Source organism: Crinia signifera, chromosome 12, assembly GCF_055691185.1.
Source record: "Crinia signifera chromosome 12, ASM5569118v1, whole genome shotgun sequence".
NCBI classification, from domain to species: Eukaryota; Metazoa; Chordata; class Amphibia; order Anura; family Myobatrachidae; genus Crinia; species Crinia signifera.
In genome coordinates, this window is record NC_139228.1 from 11,649,629 (window position 1) to 11,663,243 (window position 13,615).

Consider the following 13,615-nt stretch of genomic DNA (forward strand, 5'->3'; position numbering starts at 1 on the left):
CTCCTGACCATCACCCCCCGTCCACGTTTCTGCTTAACACAGTCATTATAACCAGTTCCATAGAATCTTTTTCTTCCTCTTCTCTTTTGGTGTACAGTCCCATCACTCGCTGCCTTTCTGACCCTTCATTGTCTTCTCTTTCATATTCCCTTAATCACACTTTTGTCTCTGGACCTAAACATCCTAATCAAGAGTTATAAACAAAGTTCCCAGACCAGCTACCCCCCCCCCCCCCAAAGTGATGCCACACATGTCCCATACCGCTAAGCCCGCTGTTAGCCCAAGCTAATATTCCAGGAAAGGTAGATCACATTTCAGTGAGGTCGACAGGGGGGTCTTGGAAGGGATTGTGGGATGATGGGGAAGAGTGGTGCAACAATGGCAACTGTGCTTCCCAGTGAGCTCTGCAAGCACTAGCATAGAAACCCGGTGATGATGGTGTATTCCACTTGTGCCATAGTAGTTCCATTACATTGACATAATACCCTGGGAGCTATGTAAACCTATATGATGTAAGTGTGTGATCTGAATGATAGAGTCCGCTGCCGCTTCCAGACTGAGTGGTCATTACTGCACCGAAACGTAATGTCCTATGGGGTGTGTTCTCTGCGCACTTCCTCTACTGGAAAAGGGAAACCTCCGGGAAACGCTGGTTTGAACTCTGTCTTCCCCTGTCCTTCTCGTATCACTCTTATATTTGTCTTCTTTCATTTTCTAACTTCTCTTTTCAGTATTCCCCTGCTTGTCACTCCATACCCTCTTTCTCCTGTATTCAAGAAGAAATGGGAGTCTGGGGACCACACAACAATCTTTGTGGCCCAGGTAACGTTTCCGGAGACCCCATAGACTAACTCTGCCCATTTAACCCTTTACTGCTCATTACAAAGAGGTTAATTAGGGTTTTTATAAACCTAAAAGACAGCCCAAGTTAATTAACCAGTGGATCGGTTTTGCTAAATGATAAAGTAGATGCAGCCGTACTCACTGTTCCACACACCGATAGATGGAGCGGAGTGGGGTGTCTTACAGTATGTTGGTACCGGCTAGCTGTGCAGGATGCTGGAATAGCATCTTAAATGGCCGTTAATCACAGGTTTAACTGTGAAGTTGAAGACTACAGTTTACCACTTTTATGTTCTCATACAGTCCCAAGATGGTTCTGCACATGCTCAGTAGTAGACGTGGCAGCCATCTTGGAACAGGGAATGAAGCTTCCCTGGAGGAGTAGCAACATGGAGCCTGCGTTCAACAACACAATGTACAGCCGATCAAGGGCCAAGAACTAGTGTCATCTGTGAGGTGACGCAAAGATCATGTTGCTTTAATGTTCTTCACTAGTTCCTAGCCAGACCATTGCTGAGCTGTGTACAGCTTCAGCACACAAGATGGCCGCCTTCGTAGCGCGTAAACAGCCAGTGCACTCTACTTGATATACAGGGGAGGTTAGCCTGGGAGGTGAGTAATATAGGTCCCCGCGCTGGGATCAATGGCAGACAGTAAATGATACCTTTAATGTGCAGGGAAATAAGTGTATATTTGATCATGTCCTAGAGGTTTGTGGAAAGCGGTAACGTGATTTGTCTGGCGCTGCTTATCTCCTGCGCGTCTCTTCCCACCTCCCCTCCTGTCTCTGTATCTTATCTCCCACCCTGATACTGAATAGTGTGAGTTTAGTCTTTGGCTCCTTATTGTATTTCTGTTTCGTAATGCGTACCATGGCCTTCACCAGGGATTTTCTGCCGCTGGACTACAACTATCAGCATCCTCTTCAAGGCAACCGGAGGGCAAGATGCACATTTTATTTTTATTTCTTGTTTTTACTATTATTAACCTCAAAGTCAAAACATTTATTATCTCAGTGGAATTCATTGTCTATAAATAAGCAAATGCAAAACTCGCAGTATAAGCCATTATCTCTATCGCTATTGGATCATCTCAGTTGTAGGGGGAAATTTACTGAGATGTGAATTCTACTTCTTGTGTCATGTTGCCATGGGCAACCAATCAGATCCTGTCTACTATCTTCTAGAGGGTGCTAAATAAAGTAGATTCTGATTGGCTGCCCATTGCAACATCACATAAAGTAGAATTCACAACTTAGTAAATTTCCCCCTTAGTGTTTTATTCTATGCTTTTTTTTTTTTTTATGGCACCAGCATATACCGTTTGGAACACAACTGTAATAAAACCTTACTGTGTTTTAAGTCTTCAATTATGTTTGGATGCGTTTACATAACAAGCGCCCTATGGGTAACATTTAATTGATCTGCCTATGGGCTTGAGTGTTGCGGCCGCTCGTAACCTGTCGCGCCCAAGTTTTGAAAACTGTGCGCTGGTGAAATGGCCCTCTCGGTGCCCAATGCCCTGACTTCTTGCAATGGCGCTAGTAGGAATAGTGGCCGTCTTTCATATTCTCTCCCATCGGAACAAACCATTGGATGTTGGCATCTGGGGGCGCCGAAAAACAATTGAACACCCCCCCTCCTCTAGAGTGGGGTTAGAGAGCCCTGGGTAGTCTCTTGCCACAACAAGAATCTCTGCAGTCACTTGGCCCAGCGCACCGCAAGGTCATGTGCCCTTAAGTGGGTCTTTAATCTCTCATTCATAACCTTGATTAAAGGGCAGCATGTGCCAGGTGCCATTACTTGTAAAGCAAGCCGCGCGCCTCACACCAATATTGAAATAGAGAAAAAAAAGCTAACAGGAACAGCTCAGGAGCCATTAAAGGTGCGGAAACGGAATCTTGCTGAGGAGACAGTTTTTATATCCGTGATCTGCTGAGCAGTGTGATATCACCTTCCACCTGTGCAACTGAGCCTCCGTCAGCCAATAGCTCTGCCCGGGAGTGAGCCGGCACAATGGCTGCAGGAACAGTCTCCAACTGCACAAATCAACCAATAAGCCGCAGTTACCTGTCTGTCTTAAGTTCTAAAAAAAATATACTGTGCGTGTATGTATGTATGTATGTATATAAATATATATATTTTTATAATGAAGAATAAAAAACATACCGCTCATCTCTTGTTTGCATTTATATTTGTCTTTGCGGATATGTTTCGGTGTACAGCACATCCAACGGCAGTAGCTAAACAGCATCTTACGTTTGCAGCCAATACCTTCATTCAGTGGAGAGAGGGGTTAATTCAATTTCTGTGCTAAGAGTCGTTAGTAGAATTAGCCGTAGATGTATTGGGCGCCATTGGACGATGAGGCCGGAGTTGCAGGACTAACTGTCGCTGTCTAGAGCGATATACGTGCAGCATCTACAGAAGCTATGAAAAAGTCCTGGCGGTGCATGTACATGAGTAACTACAAGTAGGAAGTAAGTCCACCATTGTGCGGTGGAAAATACTCCCCATAAATCGGGCTTAGCGTAAAAATGCAATTTCGGAGCCGAACGCGAACCAGCGCTTTTACGCAGTTCAGCTATTATCGTCCGACAATGCAGTTGGAGAGGTAACGGGGGACTGCTGGCAAAGATACAGGCTGGTTCGACCATTTTTAGGGGCTCACCACCGGTGCCTGCCAGCGCCATGCTGCACAACTGTAGAGTAACTCAGTCGGTCGGTGTTTTCCTGCTGCTTGCTTCTCTACGCAACTCCTGGCGTCTGTGATTTTTGCATACTTTTGCACAGCGACTGCATACAAAGCTGTAAATGTGTTGGCCTACCCCTCTGATTCAGACCCTCTGTACAGCGCCATCGGCGGATCGTATCTACTCATTTACATAACCTCCCATTCCTGTTGCGTCCCTGTGTCATCCAAATGAATCACCTTTCAAGCTTTTTGTTAATTGTTTGCACACAGAAGAACCTGACTTATTGCCTACTAGACCCCAACGCCTCTGGTGCAATGTCTTATGAGCCTGTGGGAAGGATGTAACCTGGTTCTTGGGGGGTCAGATATGGATGTGGGGGTTGCAGGAGGTCCTTTAATGCTGCAGTTGGTCCCTGTCCTCCTGCACGAGGTTCCGCCACGGCATCTGATGGACAGAATTATGTTCAGTAAATGCAAAAATAATTTTTTGGGGGGAAAATATTTTATGTAGAAAAAAAACCAAGCAAAATAAAATAATTCGTAGACTGCAGGACATTGCATAATACTATAGACGCAGATTAGTAAACATCTTGATCAGAGCGGTGAACATTGCAATTGTTTTTGCCTAAATCCCTGACACATTAGCATTTGTGGAACTATAAGTGCCAGTATGCCCAGCCAGGCAGCTGGTGAGCAACAGCTTGCAAAGCCTACTCTGGGGTATGGCTCTACAGAAACAAAATATGCTTTTATACAGGATGGATCCTGTTCATTTTGTAAATAAGGCATTTATTAAACAGTATTTCATGCCATTCCGGTGTTGGTGAGAACACTTGAGGTTAAAGCCTAGACCAAGATTTGTCCCAGTGTGACCCTGCTTGGATCGCACGATGGTCGCACGATCTGTATGGAGCACATGATCTGCACACGATCTGTACCCAGCAGAAGACATCATTGACAAATCTGACAAACGACCAGCGGGGACGCGCATCAGATCAGCATTAGATCTAAAACATGCCAAAACTTACACAATTTACATACAATCGGTCGAGAAATTGGGGGAATTGAGGCCACTGGTGCGTACCCTGCATTAGTCATGGGTCATACTGGTCAGCAGCTCCAGTAGACATGGTGGTGTTCTGCGGAGTGGTTACGAGGTTTGATGGGGTTCATCCTTGAGCTGTAATGATGAGGTTCCGCTGGTTAGTCTACCATAGGTCATGAGGGCTGTAAGCAGGGACTAGCGTAGTCTTCTAGAATCCTGGGGATAGCCTTACTAAAAAGTCTAAGACAGCGGTCCTGTTGACAGTAGCAGCCAATCACATTCTCCGTAGGATACCAGTCCAGACAAACATGAAGGTGAAACGAGCCGAATGCCATGTGATCTTTCAGCAGTAACTGGTTTCTCCTCCCGTGTTGGCGCACACCAGCCTCTGCCCATACAACAAATGCCCCTTGACTTGTTAAACAGCTTAAGGTCTTGCAGAGGCATCGTGGATGAGCGGGCAGCACCGCCAGCCACGCATTCCCATTGATTACCGCCTGAGCTCAGAACAGTATTACACAAGTGGAAGAGAAAAGCTCTCACTCGGAAAGGAGAACATTGCTCTGTCAGGCAGGAGAGCGGAGGCTCATCCATTGTTTAATAATTTAATTCACTTAACAGGCTCTATCGGATTTTACTTTTTACTTGATTGGGCAAACAGGGCCTGGAAACCCAAGGGTGCAGCCGTGAAAGGGGCTTTGTTAGGAGGGAATGGGAGAATAAGAGTGGACAATGGATCACACGTATTACAGGGTTAAGAAGCAGAAAGCCGTTTGTTGTTGGCGTGTGCGCGTGTACGTGCTGATTCAGTTACTCGCTTCCCTTTTCTCTTGCCTGGAAATGGCCGAATGCGCGATATGGACTAGAGGCGCAAATGTGCGCAGACAACCATAACCGTCACTGTCCAGTGCTACCGCAGGGGCAGGTGGCCTGATATTGTATGAGCCTAAAACCACCCAGGGGGCTGATAAATGCTGATCTAGTTCAGGGGTAATCAACGTGCGGCCTTCCGTCTGCTAGGGAACTACACATCCCAGCATGCCCTGCCACAGGGTTAGCATTCCCTACACAGCAAAACTGTGGCAGGTTTGTAGTTCCACAGCTCTGCATGTGTCCCGACAGACGCGATTATTGGGGTTCCGTTCCCCATCAGCCCCTTAGGTCTGTCTAGTTGTGGGATCTTGTTTTGTATGGGCGATCCATCTGCCTTCAGTATTGTCAGCTGGAGTAACACCAGCCTTTACTCTGTCTCCATATATCCATGAGATCTAGATCCCCAGACCATGGCTTATAGTCCCTGGGATATAGGGGGCGCTGTGCTGCAAAGCTCTGAGTACTGCACTTTACAATTGGAAACAATAGGGTTAATAACACATTGGGTAGAAACACACCAACATAGAGGTAGGAGGGCCCTGCTCACCAGCTTACAATTATGGGCCTAATTCTGACCTGATCGCTGGACAAATTTATTCTCAAAATGGGTACAACCATGCTGCACTGCAGCTGGGGCAGATGTAACCGGTGCAGAGAGAGTTAGATTAGGGGGGGGGGGTGTTGAACTGAAATCTAAATTACAGTGCCAAAATTATGCAGCCAGTATTTACCCTGCACAGAAACAAAATAACTCACACAAATCGAACTCTCTCTGCACATGTTACATCTGCCCCACCTGCAGTGCAGCATAGGTTTTTGCTCATTTTGAGAACAGATTTGTCCTATGATCAGATCTGAATTAGGCCCTATGATATAAAAACTGATCATTTGTAGTAATAACCGCAAAATGAGGTCTCATCTGATTCGTCCATTCGCCATGAGCGCCTGGCGGCCATATCTTCTGTGTGGCCGCGTTGCTGCACCTGGGTATACGGCGCAGTATTGGGCCTTTGCAGGTATCGCCGTCACTGTTACGAGCTTGGACAGTTGAGCTCCGTGCTCTTATCCATCGATTGGTCACTGAAGGCGGTGACACCAGAGAGCGATAACCATTTGTTATTGCCTGTCTGTCCTATATGTCATTCAGTGATGTTTTATAGCCCTACAGAGATCTGGCCCCTCTGTCCCACCTACAGGGATTATGCCTGTGTCCACATGATCCTGTAATGGATCACGGCCCATGTCTAACCATGTGTAACTACCCCTGGTCAGTCCATTTCACAGCGTCCACATCACTGGAATACCCACCATTGTGTTCATGTGCCGCACTGTAATGGCAATTAAACCATATCTCCACATCCTCCCTGGTCTCTTTGTGAAGTCCATTGAGACGTGTAGCACTGCTGACGCCTGGCGTTTTTATCTTACAGATATTGCCTGCTGGAGATTTGTTCCCCTGAATGATGAACAAAGGTCTTGGGAGGCAGCTCCAGGTAAGCGCGGATCTCCGGCTGGTTATTACTGGCAATGCTTTATGGGTAATGTAGCTGGTGTTCTCCGACAGCCAAGTTCTGTAAAAGTGAAGTCTTCCTCCTCTGCAGGTTCATTCCTATGCGGAAACTAGTGACCTCACCCTGATTTGAGGCTGTTTTTTGAAAGCTTCATCAGCTGATGGGAGGGGTGGGGGGGGGGGGGGGGGGGGGGCTGGGGGGTGCTAGTGCGGGAAGTCAGCTCTCCAAGTGGTAAGGGCCTATGGGGGCTGTTCTGGTTGTGAGCCGTTTGTCTCTCGCTGCAGACAGACGAGAGTCAGATGAACTTTCCTTTGAGTTTCCATTGACTGTGTGCCTAGGGTTACCACCTAGGACCTTTAATTCCGGACACATGTTAATTACACAGGTTCTGTGGCAGTTTAAAATCAGGTGAAGTGGACTCTTGAAGTCAGCCAGCCACAGAACTGTGTAATTAATATGTGTCCGGAATTAAAGGGACTAGGTGGTAACCCTATGTGTGCCACCATATACTCAACGTTACACAAATCCTGTTAGTTTATGGCAGTGCATGTTTTCCATGTCTCCTCACAGAATAACTAGCTCCACCTGTGGATCTTTTTAAAATGTCAGTCAGTAATTGGTGCACCTGTGTAGCTACTGGGTAACCTAGGACATGTCAGTGAGTAATGAGTGCTCCTGTGCAGCTGCTGGGTAACAGGAAACTGGTCAGTGAGTAATGAGTGCACCTTTGCAGCTGCTGGGTCACCTAGCACGTGTCAGTGAGTAATGAGTGCTCCTGTGTAGCTACTGGGTAACCTGGAAACAGGTCAGTGAGTAATGAGTGCACCTGTGCAGCTGCTGGGTAACCTGGAAACAGGTCAGTGAGTAATGAGAACACCTGTGTATGTGTTAGATATTAATGAGTGCACTTACCTGGTGACCTAGAAAACTATTGGGATTGTGGGGCAGATGTATTAAGCCCGGTGAAGTGATAAAGTGTCTGGTACTTTATTACCAGACAATTGGCTCCTAACTGCCAGTTTTCCAACTGGTGTAGGTTTATGAAGCAGTGATAAGGGTGGCGAAGTGAGCCCATGGCAACCAATCAGCTGCTCTGTATATTTTTATATTATGCAAAGTATAGATGTTACTTCAGTGCTGATTGGTTGCCATGGGTCACTTTTCCTCCCTTATCACTGCTTCTTACATCTAACTACCCCAGTCTCTGAAGGTGCCCATACACGTTACAATTATTGTATACTATATCGAATCTCATTGCATCTCGGTTTTGTGATGAGATGAGATCTAGCACATAAAGTATGTGCTGCACATACATTTTGTACTAGATCTCATCTCATCGCAAAACCGATATTCGATGAGATGTGATATTGTATACAATAATTGTAACGTGTATGGGCACCTTTACTTCACAGTTAGGAGCTGATTGGCCAGTGATTAAGTACCACCGACTTTATCACTTCACCAGGGCTTAATAAATCTGACCCTGAGTTTGGAAACCACTGGTTTAGAGGAAGGCAGGTAAACTTTTAGGGAATATAAGGGCCATTAATTTAGGGGTGAAGGGGGGCGATCTCACCCCCGGACTTGCTGATTTATGTGAAGTCCATGTTTGTAATGGACATTCTGTAACATTTAGCACCTTGCACCTTGGTTTTCCTACCAGAGGACGTCTTCAGAGAGTAACTGCCCACTAGAGTGTTGTACGTGCACTGCCTCCTGCGTTACTGAGTTACTGTAACATAGTGCTGTATCCATACCCTAGACTGGCAGCGAGCACCTTACCATGATCCCACAGCCAGCTTCCCCTGTGCCCTGCAGCTCTCCTTCTGTACGCTCTAAATAATCAGATTGAGATTAGTGCAGACATGGGGGCATTGATTTTGCAGTAGGCTGCAGACACTGAGTATCGTTAGTCACTCAAAAACAGGACTGGAAGCAGCTTGGTGATCAGTACTCGTCAAAAACGTATAGGTGGCGCGAGTCTGCTCAGCAGCCGCCAGGTTCAGGACTAACCGCCAAGCAAGTGGTGATAAGGGTGTACACTAAGGCGGCTTTCTCTCCCGTACCCCTTGATTAGTCTTTACATGAATGAGTACCCCTCCTCTCAATGTGATATTTCCACAGTACTTATGAGCGGAGTGGAAGTGAGCCGTATGTGTGTCCTTATATAAGGAGTAGCGTGCGGTCAGGAATCGGGTCCCTCTGTGCCTGGCCGCTGGCTGTGTACTGTCTCCGGGGTTCCTGCTAATGCCAGTAGGATTAATGCCGCTGCTTCCTCCACCCATATCAGCGTGGGGCAGATGAACGCTGATACCTGAGGGAAGCGCAGGCAGCTCCCATTGGATTGCTGGCCGGGTAAAAGCATGAGGAGACGCTGATGACGCAGCACGGTTTATCTCCACCACAACAGGAGACTTCTTCCGCCATCATGAGACTTCTTTTGTTTCTTCCGCCATCACCAAAATTATTTTCAGTGACCCCCAACAGGTCTGCAGCCTACCCCCAGGTGTACGAGTACCTCAGGATCGAACCACTGCTTTAGGGTATTGCTCCATACCATACGTTTTATATACAGATAGTGGTAGATGCTCAAATTAGTTCAGTAATACCATTCAGGTGCATGCAAGGGAGGGGTTAATACTGAGTAAGTAACAAGACATTGTTTCCCCAGCACACTGAGTGGTATTAGTAACCAATCTTGAACACTACATGATAATAGAATTCAGAGATATTGGTTACATATACCTGCACAGGTGTATGATATGCCCCCAAGCCGCGTCAAGGCTTCTCTGTATATTGGGGGTCCCTAGCGCTATGTCTAGGTGCAGGGTGTGGCACCCCAAAAACTATCATAAGCTAGGAAGCCCAGTGCGGCATGCCAGTGATATACTAAGTGTTAATAATTAGTGATAGGAAGCCGAAGCTATATATAAAGAGAGAGAAAAAATAAAAAATGGAATGCAATTAAAATAAGAGAGATAGTGTTAATGAGGGAAAAGTGTTAATAGAATGTAAGGGCATGCCGCACTAAAGCCACCCAGCCCATCCAGCCCAGGGGCACCGCACCCCACACCACCGTTACCCTAAATTGAAAAAAGTGAAAACAGGCCTCTTCCATTCTATACTATACGTCCGTGTAAGGGAAGACAGAGTGGAGAATCTAGCTGAAATACCACATTTGACTGATTCAGTGGATGGAGCAGTGAGGGCCCCAGTGTGTTCTGCTATACCATTGGTTCCCAAACTCGGTCCTTCATTACTGACTGACACATTTTTAAAGATCCACAGGTGGAGCTAATTATATCACTTGTGATTCTGTGAGACCTGCCATACATGCACTGTGTGGGGTCATGGGGACCGAGTTTGAGAACCTGTGTGCTTTTATATTGTCATCACTACTGGGTATGGAAGGGTTAATTAACTTCATAGATCTCTTATGGTGGGGGTCCGCACGCTTTTTCTGAATGATTTGGCAGGCAGGACCCCTCAGACCCTCACTGGAAGGAGTCTATCTGAATTTGGCATCCTAGGCTACAGCTTTAATATTTGAGATTTTCTGATTTTTATTTTTCCCAATCCTTCTCCCTCCCCTCTTACCGTCTGGCCCAATTACATCAATCCGAGGCTCTGGTGGATTATTCCTTAACCAGAACATTACGTTCTATTCCACATGTGCCTCTGTGCGTCCATCACACCGCCAGCTCCACAACAGCTGAACAGAGTACCCCCCCCCTCCCTCCCTCCTTGTTCCTTATCCAGCAAATGAATCGGTTCCCGACCCGTAATACACAATGCTCGCTTCTTGTGACAGCGTTCGTGTTTCAGGGCTCTGTCACATCGACACGCTTTATTCCCAGTCACCTACTCTGTGCTTTGATTCATGACAAATTAGAGGCCCAGGGAGCGCTGTGTCTTGTACAGATTGTCTATCGGGCATAGAGCCGATAGCCGGGATATCAGTAAGGAGCGGTGGCGCAGTGTCAGCGTTAGAGGTGATCTTAACGCTAACAAGTTTGGGTAATTTGTCAGTACGGGGAAAGGATGGTTAGGGGCAGCAGGGTGGGGCCTGTGCCGGTAGATGCAGTCCCAGGGACCCACTTCTGGTTTTGAAGCTTTATAGCATACACTGTAACATGACGTTATACAGTAATTAGAGTACGTGGGGGCATTGGTGCTCAAGCAGAGCCAGTATTTGTTGGTTTTGCAGCCATAATGTGTTTTATGCATGCATATATTAAGAAGAATGCAGAACAATGCATACACATGTACAAAATAAGTAATTAGCTAGAACATATTTCAAACCAAACCACATAAGACTATGCAGTTGATCCGACACAGCATTGCATGCAGGAAGTGGCACTGAACATTGCAGGCAGAGTGAGTTGCACTGAGCATTGCATGCAGGAAGTGGCACTGAGCAATGGACGCATAGTGAGTGGCACTGAGCATTGCATTCAGGAAGTTGCACTGAGCATTGCATTCAGGAAGTGGCACTGCGCATTACATGCAGGAAGTGGTCCTGAGCATTGCAGGCAGAGTGAGTGGCACTGAGCATTGCATGCAGGAAGTGGTACTGAGCATTGCAGGCAGAGTGAGTTGCACAGAGCATTGCATGCAGGAAGTGGCACTGAGCAATGGACGCATAGTGAGTGGCACTGAGCATTGCATTCAGGGAGTTGCACTGAGCATTGCATTCAGGAAATTGCACTGAGCATTGCATTCAGGAAGTTGCACTGAGCATTGCATTCAGGAAGTGGCACTGAGCATTGCATGCAGGAAGTGGTACTGAGCATTGAAGGCAGAGTGAGTGGCACTGAGCAATGGACGCATAGTGAGTGGCACCGAGCATTGCATTCATGCGGGGCTATGCATTGCATGCAGGAAGTGGCACTGAGCATTGCATGCAGGAAGTGGTACTGAGCACTGGACGCACAGTGAGTGGCACTGAGCATTACATGCAGGAGGTGGCACTGAACATTGCACGCAGAGTGAGCGGAGCTGTGCATTGTATACAGGAAGTGATACTATGTATTTGGCCACTACTTATAAGAAAGGAGATACTCTGCATTCAGGGGATACTGTCCCTGGCGTCTCCCTCTACACGGCCTCATTATAAGCCAGTAAGTGGTCCGTGCACTGTCTCTCTACACCGCCCTCCTCCTCCTCCTCACCTGAGAGTCGTGATCCCAAATGCTGAAAGCGGAAAGCTGATATCACAGCTCTAATAGGAGCTGTGCGGTTCTTACAGGGCATAGCTGCAACTTGACACATGCACACAATGCATACATGGCTTCCCAGCGACGAACAATGCTGTCTCCCTCCACTCCGAGGGCTCTGCCAATGAAACACGCTCGCCGTTTTCCTTTGAAGGAAAATGGTTTAAAAAAAAAAAAAGAATAGAAAATGACACCGTGGTGAGGAGACCAAATAGGTATTGTTATAACATTAATTGACAGCCCCTCACGTCCCCCCCTCCTCCCTGTATGCACTGTATCATTAGTCATTAATAAGAGGTGTTTGGCGCCATGTTGTGGTGCTTCCCATCTGTATAACCGTTGTGGCTCACAGAGTTTGTAGTACTGAAAATCCCAGCAGCAGCTATATGGAGGTAGGCTGATGGCATATTTTATTTATTAGGCCTATCTGAAGCGTTTTTTACCTCAGATCACCTCAGCGAAACAGGAAATTATTTCTTCTCCCGCCATTTGTTTGACCCGCTGTAGGCTGCAGATGACCAGCAAGAGACTGTTTTTAATTGTATAATTTTAAAGTGGCCGTTTTGGTTCATTGCTGCTGCGCCACCTGCTTCAGGACCATGCAAATGACAGAGGTGTAGGAGAAGTGGTTCGGTTATCTCCCTTCCCCTCACACGGTTCTCATTTTGCACCTAATCGCTGTCTGTGACACCTAGGACAGCATCTATAGCCAGGTTCTTGTCTTGGTGTCAGGGCCTTATCAAGCCTGCAGGCAGCTCTGGCCAGTGTGTAAGCTATCAGGACAGCAAGTGGCTGTTTACACAAGATGACCTCCAGACACCGCGTGTGGGGCAGAGTGCATATGGGCCATTTCCCCCCCACCCCATTGTGGTGATAAACAAGCAAAAGGATTAGATAGTGCAATCTTCCAAATCCCACCTACAGTGTCATGCGCATGTTTGGATAGTTCCCCTACTGCGTATGACAGGAATCACAGTGGCTTAGAGGCCATTTCTGTGCAAAGTTTATTTGTACAAGTTCGTTTTTGACATGAGACAGATTATGTCCGAGTAGGCCCTAATGGACCACTTCAGCTCTGTCCTGTGGATTCAGTCACACCAAACATCCCCTCTCAGCGTGCCAGGTCCTGGGCGGCTCAGCCGCGCCGAGCTTCTTTTTCTCACTGAAACTGGGCATTTTATTTGCATATATAAAGTGAGCAACTCTGCGATATTACAATGATCAGACATTTGTGTGTGGCCGAGTATGAGTCTGTGTAAGTGCTGTGATTTTTGGATGCCGCGTCCCATTGTGCTTCATCTGCCACTCTTTTTACTTGGTGGTTTTTTATTTTTTTTTATTGTAAATATTTTTTTTTATCAAAGCAAAAATCCGGTTAGGGCAGGGGTTCCCAATCTTTTTCGAATCACGGCACCCTAGAGCAGGGGTGGGGA

General features: G+C 46.8%; 1 protein-coding gene across 7 annotated transcripts in view; it reads left to right on the forward strand.

The window, feature by feature from the left end:
* The window catches only part of MEF2D (myocyte enhancer factor 2D), a 122,752-nt gene that overhangs the window by 36,465 nt on the left and 72,672 nt on the right, over positions 1-13,615 (forward strand). For 5 of the 7 annotated variants that reach the window (XM_083165803.1, XM_083165802.1, XM_083165808.1 and 2 more), the window contains exon 2: positions 6,886-6,948. The exons of the other annotated variants lie outside the window; for them this stretch is intronic. The gene's annotated coding sequence lies outside the window, so the exon portion shown is untranslated. The remainder of the gene's footprint in view (positions 1-6,885; positions 6,949-13,615) is intronic. 7 annotated transcript variants of the gene reach the window in all.